This window comes from Hyla sarda, chromosome 3 (assembly GCF_029499605.1).
Source record: "Hyla sarda isolate aHylSar1 chromosome 3, aHylSar1.hap1, whole genome shotgun sequence".
Lineage (NCBI taxonomy): Eukaryota > Metazoa > Chordata > Amphibia > Anura > Hylidae > Hyla > Hyla sarda.
The window spans coordinates 74,246,587-74,261,188 of record NC_079191.1 but is presented as its reverse complement, the minus strand read 5'-3'; the positions used below and the strand labels follow the sequence as shown (position 1 = coordinate 74,261,188).

General features: G+C 46.3%; 1 protein-coding gene across 1 annotated transcript in view; it reads right to left on the bottom strand.

Annotated features, from left to right (window-relative positions):
• Nucleotides 1-5,899, bottom strand: part of DZIP1L (DAZ interacting zinc finger protein 1 like) — an 86,440-nt gene extending 80,541 nt beyond the window's left edge. The window contains exon 1 of the mRNA XM_056564353.1: nt 5,769-5,899. The gene's annotated coding sequence lies outside the window, so the exon portion shown is untranslated. The remainder of the gene's footprint in view (nt 1-5,768) is intronic.
• Between the last annotated feature and the right edge of the window lie 8,703 nt (nt 5,900-14,602).

The following is a 14,602-nucleotide window of genomic DNA, read 5'->3' as shown; positions in this document are numbered from 1 at the left end:
GAGCCGAACCCAAACTGTTCCTACAAAGTTGGCAGCTACAACTGTCCAGAATATCGTGCTATGCTGAAGCTTTAAGATTTCCTTTCACTAGAGCTATGGGCCAGGCCCTGAAAAACACCATAACATTATCTCCTTTACTGCTGGCATAATGCAGTCGGGCAGGTAACGTTCTCCTGGCATTCACCAACCCCAGACTCGTCCATCAGATGCCAAACAGAGAAGCTGATCCACCCCACCAGAGAACACGCTTCTTCTACTCCGCGGTCCAGTGGTGGCACTTCACAACAATACAGGAGAAGCCTGGCATTGTGCTTGGTGATGTAAGGCTGGCATGCAGCTGCCATGGAATCTCATGCTATAAAGTACCTGCTGCACAGATTTTGTGCTAATTTTACTGCCAGACGAGTTTTGGTCTCTACAGTTATTGAGTCAGCAGAGTGATGGTGACTTTAATGTACTATGTGCATTCTGGTAAAATGAAAGCTGAGCTGTGATTGGTTGTTATTGGCAAAACCAGGCAGTTTTGGTTTCAGGGAGATGTATAAATCGGGGCCATTGTCTGCAATTTACAGTCCATCTTTGTTTGTCATACCAGTCCCACAACCCCCATTCCCCATAGGGGATAATTAATTTTTTACCGGAGATCTCCTTTAATTTCAAGAAGTTGAGGATCCTGGACTGGTACAACTCTACATTGTTATAGTTTGACCTGCGTGCAACCATATTGCCATTTTACTCTATGGTTCTTGCATATTGCATATATTGTCTCTATTGTTTTTTCTTTATGCTGACTTAAATGGGCACTGTCAGATAAAAAAAACGTTGATATGTTGTAAAGCATGTATAACCAATAGGTTCTGCAATTGCTTTCATTAGAAAATTTTCAGTTTTTTATACTGAAAAAGCCAGTCAAACAACTGCCCTCCCCCCCCCCCCCCCCCCCCCTGCCTGGATACATATTAGTCCTGCTGTGTCCATGCATCATCACCTATGTCATGGACTCACATCCTTGATTGACAGCTGTGAGCGCAGTGCTCACACCTGGAGGAAAAATCCTCCCACTGTCATCTTGTGTCCCGATACTGTCAGTGAGGACAAGCTGGGAGTTGTAGTTCTGCTAATACTAGGGGAGATGTGAGCAGACAGCATACTGAGGGAGGGGGCGGAGACCTGCACAGTGATGCCACACCCCCTCCCTTTGAGAGGAATTCAGACTAGTGAGCTCAATTAAAAGTGTAATGAAAAAAAAATATATAAAGGCTCTAGACACGTAAAAATAGTAGATGTACATGGTAAGGATTAGGTACTGAGTGATATATTTAAGAAAAATTTTTTGGGTTGGATCCGACGGGTACTCTTTAACTGTTTAATTCCTTTTCGCTGTTATTATTTGAAAACATAACAAAATAAACAAATAAAACCCAACAAACACATCAGGAGAAATTTATGAACTAGTGTGCACCTGCAAAATTGCATGCGCAGTTTTGCACATTGGCTTGTCCAAAGACTATAATCAAATTTTGCGCTATTTTCATGTTGTCTGCGCTGGTCATTTTTTGTTGTTGTGCCCTTCCAGTGGATGTGGTTAGCAGTTGCAGTTAGCAGGTTGGTGCGCTGAATTGGTCACATGCGTAAAAGTTGTATTTTTTGCCTTCCTGTCATTTGCGCAAATTTAGGAAGTGATGTGCACAACATAATAAATTTTGCACAGCAACTAGGGAACATACTTGCAAAGCAGGTCAAAGGTTTACTCCGCTCCCCAGCGTCCGGAACATTGAGTTTCGAATGCTGTGTGCGGGCTTCCGTGTTTACACCCGCCCCCTTGTGACATCACGGCCTGCCCCCTCAATGAAAGTCTATGGGAAGGGGGCGTGATGGCCGTCACGCCCCCTCCCATAGACTTGCATTGAGGGGGCAGGGCTTTACATCACGAGGGGGGGGGGTGAACACGGAAGCCCGCACACAGCGTTCAGAACTCAATGTTCCGGACGCTGGGGAGTGGAGTAACCCTTTAAAGGGGTACGCCACTAGAAAAAAAAAATTCAATCAACTGGTGCAAGAAAGTTAAACATATTTGTAAATTACTTCTATTTAAAAATCTTAATCCTTCCAGTACTTATCAGCTGCTGTATACTCCACAGGAAGTTCTTTTCTTTTTGAATTTCTTTTCTGTCTGCTCTCTGCTGACACCTCTGTCCATGTCACGAACTGTCCAGGGCAGGAGCAAATCCCCATAGCAAACCTCTCCTGTTCTGGACAGTTCCTGACAGCAGAGAGCACTGTGGTCAGACAGAAAGGAAATTCTAAAAGAAAAGAACTTCCTGTGGATCATACATCAGCTGATAAGTACTGGAAGGATTAAGATTTTGAAATAGAAGAAATATACAAATTTGTTTAACTTTCTGGCACCAGTTGATTTAAAAAAAAAAAAAAAAAGAAAGAAAGAAAGAAATTCCAGTGGAGTACCCCTTTAAGCATTCTGCAAAAATCTAAAATGATGATGAGGTTAATAATAATAATAATAATAATAAAAATAATAATGTTAAAGGTTTCAGGGTTTTCCTTTTTAAATACAGATGAACAGATCGTTCAGAACCTTCCATTGGACTTCTCAGAACCCTGGAACATCCGGCAGACAGTTCAGGAATGTTCTTATCTAAATCCAACAATGCTCTGTACACAGGAGAGACACTGCTCCTTTGTTTTTTAGGGTAGCGGACCATGTCACCAGCACGTAAATACTCATCCACAAGGAAGGACCTTTACTTTTTAGGGAGATAAGCGGCGCCTGACACACCTATCACTTTTTTCTATTACAGTTGTTTTAAAGGGGCTGCAGAGAGGTAAGACTGTGATGGGACCCTGTAGCCCTGCATACTGGGGCTCTCCAGCTGTTGCAAAACTACAACTCCCAGCATGCCCGGACAGCCGTAGGCTGTCCGGGCATGCTGGGAGTTGTAGTTTTGCAACTCCCAGTGTGTGACCGCCAGAGCACGTTTAGAGAAATCACACTATACTATACAAGTGTTAAAGAGGTGATCCGCTGTATATCATGATTGAAGGTATTTATCACTGAAACCCCCACTAATTACTAGAATGGGGGTCCCGAGACTTTTTTCCCCTAGTTTTAGGAGGTTCCCCTAGTGTTCGGAGGTTGCTATTAGGAGGACTTCTGACTTTAGTCAACTCAAGGACCAGGTACACTACCCAGCCCCCTTAGGGGTGCATCCTACCTTGCTTGGCAGTGCCCACCGATGCCCTGGGCCAAGATAATGGCATGTCATGTGTACTGTGTTCTGTAGAAAGAGGGCGCCACCATATACTGCCAGACTCAAGTCCTTAGTGCCCACCAGTGCCCTGTGCGCCCACACATAATGGAAGGTATTATACTGCATAACTTATCTATAGTACCTGAGAATGCAGATATGCCATTCAGAATCTTAGAAAAGCTAGGTAAGAATGTGTCGCTTAACTTTCCCAGGCTACTTTTCCAGGCTACCTATGGCCTAGGTCTCCATACTGTGGCCGATGGAAAACTCAAGTGGAAAACATTTTTGTTTAAATCAACTGGTGCCAGAAAGTTAAACAGATTTGTAAATTACTTCTATTAACAGATCTTAATCCTTCCAGTACTTATTAGCTGCTGAATACTACAGAGTCAATTCTTTTCTTTTTGGAACACAGTGCTCTCTGCTGACATCACGAGCACAGTGCTCTCTGCTGACATCTCTGTCCATTTTAGGAACTGTCCAGAGCAGCATATGTTTGCTATGGGGATTTTCTCCTACTCTGGACAGTTCCTAAAATGGACAGAGATGTCAGCAGAGAGCACTGTGGTCATGATGTCAGCAGAGAGCTCTGTGTTCCAAAAAGAAAATAATTTCCTCTGTAGTATTCAGCAACTAATAAGTACTGGAAGGATTAAGGTTTTTTTTTTTAATAGAAGTAATTTACAAATCTGTTTAACTTTCTAGTACCAGTTGATTTAAAAAAATAAAATAAAAAGGTTTTCCACTGGAGTGCCCCTTTAATGGCCTATCTGCTTATGGCTGTGTGTTAACAGTCAGACCTTGTGATAATTACAGGGTCATGAGTCATTACAGGGTCTGACTGTCACACAGCTTTCTCAGGCTCCTGAATGGCATTTCTGCTTAGTAGAAAAACCACAGGGCACCATTACTAGCCCTAAATGATTGCGGGAGCGGGCAAGATTGGACACACATGTTGCAGGAGCGGTCAGAAATTCATAGAGAGCGGGTGGGAGCGGGATTAAAAAAACAGTCCCGCACAGGGCTCTAGTCCCTGCAGTCAGACCCCTACAGTCAGTATGTTAAAGGGTCCCTGTCGTTTAAAAAAAAAAAAATAAAATAAAATAAAAACTTTCGATGTGACCTAGAGGCATGTCAATAGTTTTGATTGGTCAGGGTCTGAGTGTTCAGACCCTGACCAATCACTAGAACCAGCCAGGAAATGAGCTCGCAGCTGGCACTTCACTCCCCACTCTCTGTGCTGGCGCCCAGACATTCCCATAGACTTACGCTGTGAGTTTTCTCTTGGTCATGCGGCACGGAGGCGGAAGGGAACACGTTTACCGCGCTCTTCTCCCGCCGTGTTCTGAACACTGAGACCCCGACCGATAAAAAGTTTCGACATGTCTCTACAACGTGTCAAAAGTTTTTTTTATACAGCGATAGCGCCCATTTAGGGTCTATTCACACGTACAGTATCCTGCGCATATATGATGCTACAGATTTACACTGTCACCACAAAACTCCCCTAGGGGTCTCTGGGCCAACTTAATATACTACCAACCTACTGGGCACCCAGTAGGTTGGTAGTATATACAGATTTACACTGAACGCTTCAGCATAAAATCTGCAGCTTCAAATCCTGCGCATCAAATATGTGCAGGACACTGTACGTGTGCATAGTAACCTTATCTATTTTGCAGTGGTCTCAATCTGTGGCCCTCCAGATGTGGCAAAACTTCAACTCCCAGCATGCCCGGACAGCCAACGGCTGTCCGGGCATGCTGGTAGTTGAAGTTTTGCCACATCTGGAGGGCCACAGTTTGAGACCACGGGTGTAGAGGATAACATACTGATATTGGAATACCCTATGTGATCTGTGCAGTTTACTGTAAACAATAATATAGTATAATAAAATAAAAATTATCATTTTATTATAAAACACAGACTTTTTCTATAGAAGTAGTCTCCAAACTGCGGACCACCAGATGATGCAGAACTACAACTCCCATGCTAGGAGTTGTAGTTTTGCAACATCTGGAGGTCCACAGTTTGGAGACCACCTCTATAGACAGTACAGATGTAGCTGAGCTGAATTGATTATTTCTTCCCTTTGATCACATTGTAGATTTTACCTGTAATAGAATAAAACACCATAACATGAGGTAATATAGATGAATGGTGCATAAAACCTATGACAAACACAGCTCTGCTATACCTGTGCTAAACTGCTACATACATACATACATTGTGGAGCAGTATATAAACGTGAGGGTCACAGAACACACCCGCCGTCACCCACCCGCCGTGCACCCCGTCACCCATCACTAGTACACCCCATCAGCCGTGCAACCCATCACCCATCACTAGTACACCCCATCAGCAATGCAACCCATCATCCATCCGCAGTACACCCCATCAGCAATGCAACCCATCATCCATCCGCAGTACACCCCATCAGCAATGCAACCCATCATCCATCCGCAGTACACCCCGTCGCCCGCCGTGCCGTACACTGACCTCCGCTCCGCTCCCGTTCTCCTCCGCTCTGCGCTCACTGTTATCTCTCGTATAAGCCAAGCGGTTACCTGAGCAACAACGGATCGCTGGTTATTCACTACAGCCGCCGCTAGGGGCAGCTGTGTGCGGGATGCTGGGAGTTCATGCGGTTAGGAAAGGGAAGAACGACCGGTTTATGTGTATTATGTTATGTATGGTGTGTACCTTATAAACACATACAAATAATATGTAGTAAACAAAAATGAGTGACATAAAAATAGACGTATGAGTGCACTGCATATAAACACATAAAAATAATATACAGTGATCCCTCAACTTACAATGGCCTCAACATACAATAGTTTCAACATACAATGGTCTTTTCTGGACCATTGTAAGTTGAAACCAGACTCAACATACAATGTATAGACAGTCCAGATCTGTGAAATGTGTCAATGGCTGGAAGAACTGACCTATCAGAATGGACATTCACTGGTAAAACCCCTGTATTACTGAAGCGTATGCACTGACTGATGTCTGGTAGCGCCCCCTACAGTACAGGGAGGTATTACATGTTCTGTACACTTTACCTGTACCAGGGTTAGCTGCTCCTTTGGACACCAGGTGACGGCGGCTCCATGTTACTTTTTTAGGACACTGTGTACTGTACAGGACCCTGAAGAAGCTCCTGTCCTCTACATAGACAAGTGTTTCCCAAGCAGGGTGCCCCCAGCTATTGAAAAACTACAACTCCCAGCATGCCCGGACAGCCTTTGGCTGTCCAGGCATGCTGGGAGTTGTAGTTTTGCAACAGCTGGAGGCTCCCTGCTTGGGAAACACTGATATAGACAGTGATTTACAGCTCCCAGGAGATCTTTCTTACTTTTATATGTAAGGATTTGCTTTATCTATATTAGTTATCTACTTATTTTTCTTTAATTCTCACTTTTTCCTATTTTTGGATGACATTTTGGTGCCTTTAAAGGGGTAGTCCAGTGGTGAAAAACATAAGGGGATAAGTTTGAGATCGCAGGGGTCCGACCACTGGGGCCCCCTGCGATCTCTCTGTACGGGGGCCAGGCTCTCCGGCCAGATAGCGGGTGTCGACCTTCGCACGAAGCGGTGGCCGACACGCCCCCTCAATACATCTCTATGGCAGAGCCGGAGATTGCCGAAGGCAGCGCTTCCGCTCTGCCATAGAGTTGTATTGAGGTGGCGTGTTGGCCGCATCTTCGTGCGGAGGTCAACACGCCCCCTTCCCGCGGGCTCTCGGGGCTCCGTACAGGAGATCGCAGGGGGCCCCAGCGGTCGGACCCCCCGCGATCTGCAACTTATCCTCTATTCTTAAGATAGGGGATAAGTTGTTCACCACTGAGTCACCACTGGACTACTCCTTTAAAACCAATTACCAGGTTTCCACAGAGTTCTGGCTTCAACATACAATGGTTTCAACATACAATTGTCGTCCCAGAACCAATTAATATTGTAACTTGAGGGACCACTGTATAGTAAACAAAAATGAGTGACATAAAAATAGACTTATGAGTGCACTGCATATAAACACATAAAAATAATACATAGTAAACAGAAATGAGTGACATAAATATAGACAAATGAGTACACTGCATATTAAATATGGAGTAAAATAAATGATGCAGCATAATTATATGATGAAGAGAGACCAGTTAAATCTACGAGACAGAATAGTAATATACATAAAATAGGGCTTATTGTAATTACATAGAAAAAATTATGTCCCATAAATAGAGCACACCATGCGGCCACCTTTTCATTTATTTTTAATGGGGACCATTCCGTGTTCCATGCATTCTAGGTGTGACAGTGTGATGTCCCAGTACAGGATATAGTCCCATACAGTACTTATGCGCTGTCAGGTTGAGTCCCTTTGTGTCCTAGGGGCTCTTATGTATTAACTATAAAGGACCTTTGAGGACCTTTGAGTTAGTCACATGATAATGTTGTCACATGTTTAATTCACATGTTTTGTTACCCAGAGAGCACCAGATAACCAGGTGACCTTTAGCTTGACCTATGGGCTCCTTGCTCATCCCCCCTTTATTAGAGGGAGAGGTACTACCATCTCTCTCTTGTGATTCATTCTCTGCTGAGTTCAAGTCCAGTCCAGACGTCTCAGAGCCGGTGTCCAGCACATCTGGAGGCCTCAAGCCTAAATTGCAGCCACAAGTCAGTAAGTCAAGTCCTCTCCGTCTCCTGTCACTACCTTCAGTCAAGTCTATTATAGTGAGCGTGGCTGTCCTAAAGTCTGTCAAGTCACTGCAAGTCCCAGCAAGCTGCGAGGTCCCTTCCGTGTTACTGGTCACCTCTCTGGGATCCTGGCCTAGCTGTAAAGACTGTATCATCTGTCTACCCCAGTAAAGCTACCGTTAACCCTGACCTGGCCTTGGACTCTTATTTGCCCTGCCTAACTAGGACTAGCGGAGCTACCTTCAGGTGGTTACATAGGCAAACGGCGCCCTGGCGTCACAAACATTTAGGGGTTAATACCATCTGCCCCTGGGCTACAACATCTGTCCCATACACCTCACATTGCACCCCCTGTGGCACACCACAAAAGCAAATGTAGAATGTTACCCCATACACAGCCATAAATGGATTCTGGATTATGTATAAAGAGCATGTGATGAAGGTGTTTGTACAGGGGATCAGCGTGCTGGACTTTGGTTTTTATTTTATTTGACAGTATAAAGGTCTATTCACATGGCAGAATTTCCACACATCCGCAACAATTCCGCTTCCGCACTCATTTGGGTGGTTTCTGGCTTGTGCGGAATCCGGATTCGGAAATTAAGAAGTATGAATGTGAGTGCGGAATCCCATAGAAGTCTATTGGGCTTTAATTGGAGGCGGAATCCGCATGCAGAAATTCTGCCTTGTGAATAGACCCTAAGGAAGGAAGGCAAACTTTTGGTAGTGCTGTGCCCAAATTTTTTTCCATGTCGCTTGGTGTGCCAGGAATATGGGTGTGGCTTGTTGTGGGTGTGGCTTGCTGTGTGGTGGGGTTTGTGGGGTGTGGGTTGTCACAGGGTGGGTTTCTTTCAGAATTGTCCCTATATATTGTTCTCGCTGTGCTTTTAACTCAGACCTGTATAATACAGACCACAGAATCAGTCCCCACCATAATACAGACCCTGGAATCAGTCCCCACCATAATACAGACCCTGGAATCAGTCCCCACCATAATACAGACCCCAGAATCACCACCCACCATAATACAAACCCCAGAATCAGACCCCACCATAATACAGACCCCAGAATCACCACCCACCATAATACAAACCCCAGAATCAGACCCCACCATAATACAGACCCCAGAATCAGACCCCACCATAATACAGACCCCAGAATCAGACCCCACCATAATACAGACCCCAGAATCAGACCCCACCATAATACAGACCCAGAATCAGACCCCACCATAATACAGACCCCAGAATCAGACCCCACCATAATACAGACCCCAGAATCAGACCCCACCATAATACAGACCCCAGAATCAGACCCCACCATAATACAGACCCAGAATCACCACCCACTATAATACAGACCCCAGAATCAGACCCCACCATAATACAGACCCCAGAATCAGTCCCCACCATAATACAGACCCCAGAATCACCACCCACCATAATACAGACCCCAGAATCAGATTCCACCATAATACAGACCCCAGAATCAGACCCCACCATAATACAGACCCCCCCCCCCCTACATAATACAGACCCCAGAATCAGACTCCTCCATAATACAGACCCTAGAATCAGATTCCACCATAATACAGACCCTGGAATCAGTCCCCAACATAATACAGACCCTGGAATCAGTCCCCACCATAATACAGACCCCAGAATCAGACCCCACCATAATACAGACCCCAGAATCACCACCACCATAATACAGACCCCAGAATCACCACCACCATAATACAGACCCCAGAATCAGATTCCACCATAATAGAGACCCCAGAATCACCACCCACCATAATACAGACCCCAGAATCACCACCACCATAATACAGACCCCAGAATCACCACCCACCATAATACAGACCCCAGAATCACCATCCACCATAATAGAGACCCCAGAATCACCACCCACCATAATAGAGACCCCAGAATCACCACCCACCATAATACAGACCCCAGAATCCCCACCCACCATAATACAGACCCCAGAATCACCACCCACCATAATACAAACCCCAGAATCAGACCCCACCATAATACAGACCCCAGAATCAGACCCCACCATAATACAGACCCCAGAATCAGACCACACCATAATACAGACCCCAGAATCACCACCCACCATATACAGACCCCAGAATCATACCCCACCATAATACAGACCCCAGAATCAGACCCCACCATAATACAGACCCCAGAATCACCACCCACTATAATACAGACCCCAGAATCAGACCCCACCATAATACAGACCCCAGAATCAGTCCCCACCATAATACAGACCCCAGAATCACCACCCACCATAATACAGACCACAGAATCAGATTCCACCATAATGCAGACCCAGAATCAGCACCCACCATAATACAGACCCCAGAATCACCACCACCATAATACAGACCCCAGAATCAGACCCCACCATAATACAGACCCCCCCCCCCTACATAATACAGACCCCAGAATCAGATTCCACCATAATACAGACCCTGGAATCAGTCCCCAACATAATACAGACCCTGGAATCAGTCCCCACCATAATACAGACCCCAGAATCAGACCCCACCATAATACAGACCCCAGAATCACCACCACCATAATACAGACCCCAGAATCACCACCACCATAATACAGACCCCAGAATCAGATTCCACCATAATACAGACCCCAGAATCACCATCCACCATAATAGAGACCCCAGAATCACCACCCACCATAATAGAGACCCCAGAATCACCACCCACCATAATAGAGACCCCAGAATCACCACCCACCATAATACAGACCCCAGAATCACCACCCACCATAATACAGACCCTAGAATTACCACCTGCTATAATACAGACCCCAGAATCACCACCCGCTATAATACAGACCCCAGAATCACCACCCACCATAACTGACCCCAGAATCACCACCCACCATAATACAGACCCCAGAATCACCACCCACCACAATACAGACCCCAGAATCACCACCCACCATAATACAGACCTCAGAATCAGACCCCACCATAATACAGACCCCAGAATCACCACCCACTATAATACAGACCCCAGAATCACCACCCACCATAATACAGACCCCAGAATCACCACTCACCATAATACAGACCCCAGAATCACCACCTACCCTAACACAGACCCCAGAATCAGACCCCACCATAATACAGACCCCCAGATTCACCACCCACCATAATGCAGACCCCAGAATCAGACCCCACCATAATGCAGACCCCAGAATCCCCACCCACCATAATACAGACCCCAGAATCAGACCCCACCATAATACAGACCCCAGAATCCCCACCCACCATAATACAGACCCAAGAATCAAACCCCACCATAATGCAGACCCCAGAATCGCCACCCACCATAATACAGACCCCAGATTCACCACCCACCATAATACAGACCCCAGAATCAGACCCCACCATAATACAGACCCCAGAATCCCCACCCACCATAATACAGACCCCAGAATCACCACCCACCATAATACAGACCCCAGAATCACCACCCACCATAATACAGACCCCAGAATCAGTCCCCACCATAATACAGACCCCAGAATCACCACCCACCATAATACAGACCCCAGAATCACCATCCACCATAATACAGACCCCAGAATCAGACCACACCATAATACAGACCCCAGAATCAGATTCCACCATAATACAGACTCCAGAATCAGACCCCACCATAATACAGACCCCAGAATCACCACCCACCATAATACAGACCCCAGAATCACCACCCACCATAATACAGACTCCAGAATCACCACCCACCATAATACAGACCCCAGAATCACCACCCACCATAATACAGACTCCAGAATCACCACCCACCATAATACAGACCCCAGAATCAGACCCCACCATAATACAGACCCCAGAATCAGACCCCACCATAATACAGACCCCAGAATCAGACCACACCATAATACAGACCCCAGAATCACCACCCACCATAATACAGACCCCAGAATCAGACCCCACCATAATACAGACCCCAGAATCACCATCCACCATAATACAGACCCCCAGAATCACCATCCACCATAATACAGACCCCAGAATCAGACCCCACCATAATACAGACCCCAGAATCACCACCCACCATAATACAGACTCCAGAATCACCACCCACCATAATACAGACCCCAGAATCAGACCCCACCATAATACAGACCCCAGAATCATCACCCACCATAATACAGACTCCAGAATCACCACCCACCATAATACAGACCCCAGAATCAGACCCCATTATAATACAGACCCCCAGAATCAGACCCCACTATAATACAGACCCCAGAATCACCACCCACCATAATACAGACCCCAGAATCAGACCCCACCATAATACAGACCCCAAAATCAGACCCCACCATAATACAGACCCCAGAATAACCACCCACCATAATACAGACCCCCAGAATCAGTCCCCACCATAATACAGACCCTAGAATCACCACCCACCATAATACAGACCACAGAATCACCACCATAATGAAGACCCCAGAAACACCACCATAATACAGACCCCAGAATCACCACCCACCATAATACAGACCCCAGAATCAGACCCCACCATAATACAGACCCCAGAATCACCACCCACCATAACACAGACCCCAGAATCAGATTACACCATAATACAGACCCCAGAATGAGACCGACCCTGCTCTATAACACGGTTTGTAATGGAGTAAACTGCACTAAATTCTGCACTTTATACTTTTGTTTGCTGCGATTTTCCTTGGATATAGGTAGCTATCTAGGTAGGTAGGTAGCCAAGTAGGTAGCTATGTAGGTAGGTAAGTAGATATGGAGGTAAGTTAATAGGTAGGTATCAAGGTAGCTAGGTAGGTAGTCAGGTAGGTAAGTGGGTAGCTATGTATGTAGGTAGGAAGCTGGGTAGCTATATAGGTAGCAATTAGGTAACTAGGTAATTAGGGTGCTATGTAGGTAGGTAGCTATGTAGGTAGGAAGAAATGTAGGTAGGTAGCCAGGTGGCTAAGTAGTTGGGTAGGTGGCCAGGAAAGTATTAAGGTAGGTATCCAAGTAGGGAAGTAGCCAGGCAGCTAATTAGGTAGGTTGCCAGGTAGGGAAATAGCCAGGCAGGTAATTAGGTAGGTTGCCAGGTAGGGAAATAGCCAGGCAGGTAACTAGGTAGGTTGCCTCGTAAGGAAGAAGCCAGGAAGGTAACTAGGTAGGTTGCCAGTTAGGGAAGTAGTCAGGCAGGTAACTAGGTAGGTTACCAGGTAGGGAAGTAGACAAGCAGGTAATTGGGTAGGTAGCCAGATAGGGAAGTAGCCAGTGCTCCTCCACATCATCACCCCCACCCCCTCACCTGCACCCCCTCCCTCTCATCTACCCTTTCTCCCTCTTACCCGCACCCCCTCTGCACACACAGCTAAAAGCAGCGCTCGCTCGCCTGGGGATTCGGGACAAGTGTCCCGGATTCCCATTAGCAGATTGAGCACCTCTGCCAGACAGGCCCCCTCTCTGCCCGGGGCCCCTCCTGCCACTCGAAGGCACTCTATGTGCCGTGAGTGGCATACATGCCAGGGGTTGCCGACCCCTACCTTAAGGGTATGTTCACATGGCAGAATTTGTGCGGAATGTCTGCACAAAATATTCCGCACTGACATTCCGCATGGACATTCCACTGCAGCAGAGTTGATTTCAATGGGACTCTGCTGCACTGTTCACATGGCAGAATTTCCGCAGAAATTCAGATTCCGGCACCCACAGAAAGAATAGACTTGTGTATTCTTTCTGTGAATACAACAAGGAAATGCATTACGGTCTATGAGCCACATGTGCGGAATGTCCGCACTTGTTTTCCATTTTCTGCCGTGTGAACTTGGCCTAACTCAGTATCTCGCTCTTAGAAAGACCTGTCTCTGTATCTTACTATCAGGCCGGTACATTTTGCTGTCAGCATTGTTTTGATGCATTGAGTCTAATTACAATAACAGAAGAGCCTGGAGACCAGGAGTGATGGTAATGATCCCACCGGTGCCCACGTGTCACATTACATACCCTGGGGATCATGGTTGCTCGGTGGCTCATGTGCAGCCTGTGCTAATTGCCAGCAGGTTGTAGTCATGTACAGGGATAGCAGTAACACAAAAATAGAGAAACAGAAACAGAGCCGCACATCCACCATTTGTATTTTGATCTATTTGCTTTTCGGCAAAACTTAAAAAACGAATAGGTTGTTAGTATACATTTTGATCAAAAAGTACAAGCCCACTCGCCACGTCAAGGCCACCTCGTTAGAGTGGGTCCCTAACCTGACACTGGCGTAGCGCCGGGCGGCGACCACTGCCTCCATGACACCAAGCCCATAGGGGTAATGACCCAGAGGCCGGGAAGCCCCACTGCTGCCTGACCAAGCCCCAGGCTCCAGGCCACACCGCCCCACAGACAAAACATCACAGAAACAATGACCGCCACAGAGCACCACACCAGTGTGAACACCTACCATGTGCTCCCTGCCAGAGGGCTGCGAGAATGCTAGGTGGAAACCCATATGCAGTCTCCTGCTAATTAAAAATGCCTGGGCCAAATGGGATAGCAGTGTTATCTATCTATCTAGTGTTATCTATGTATGTGAC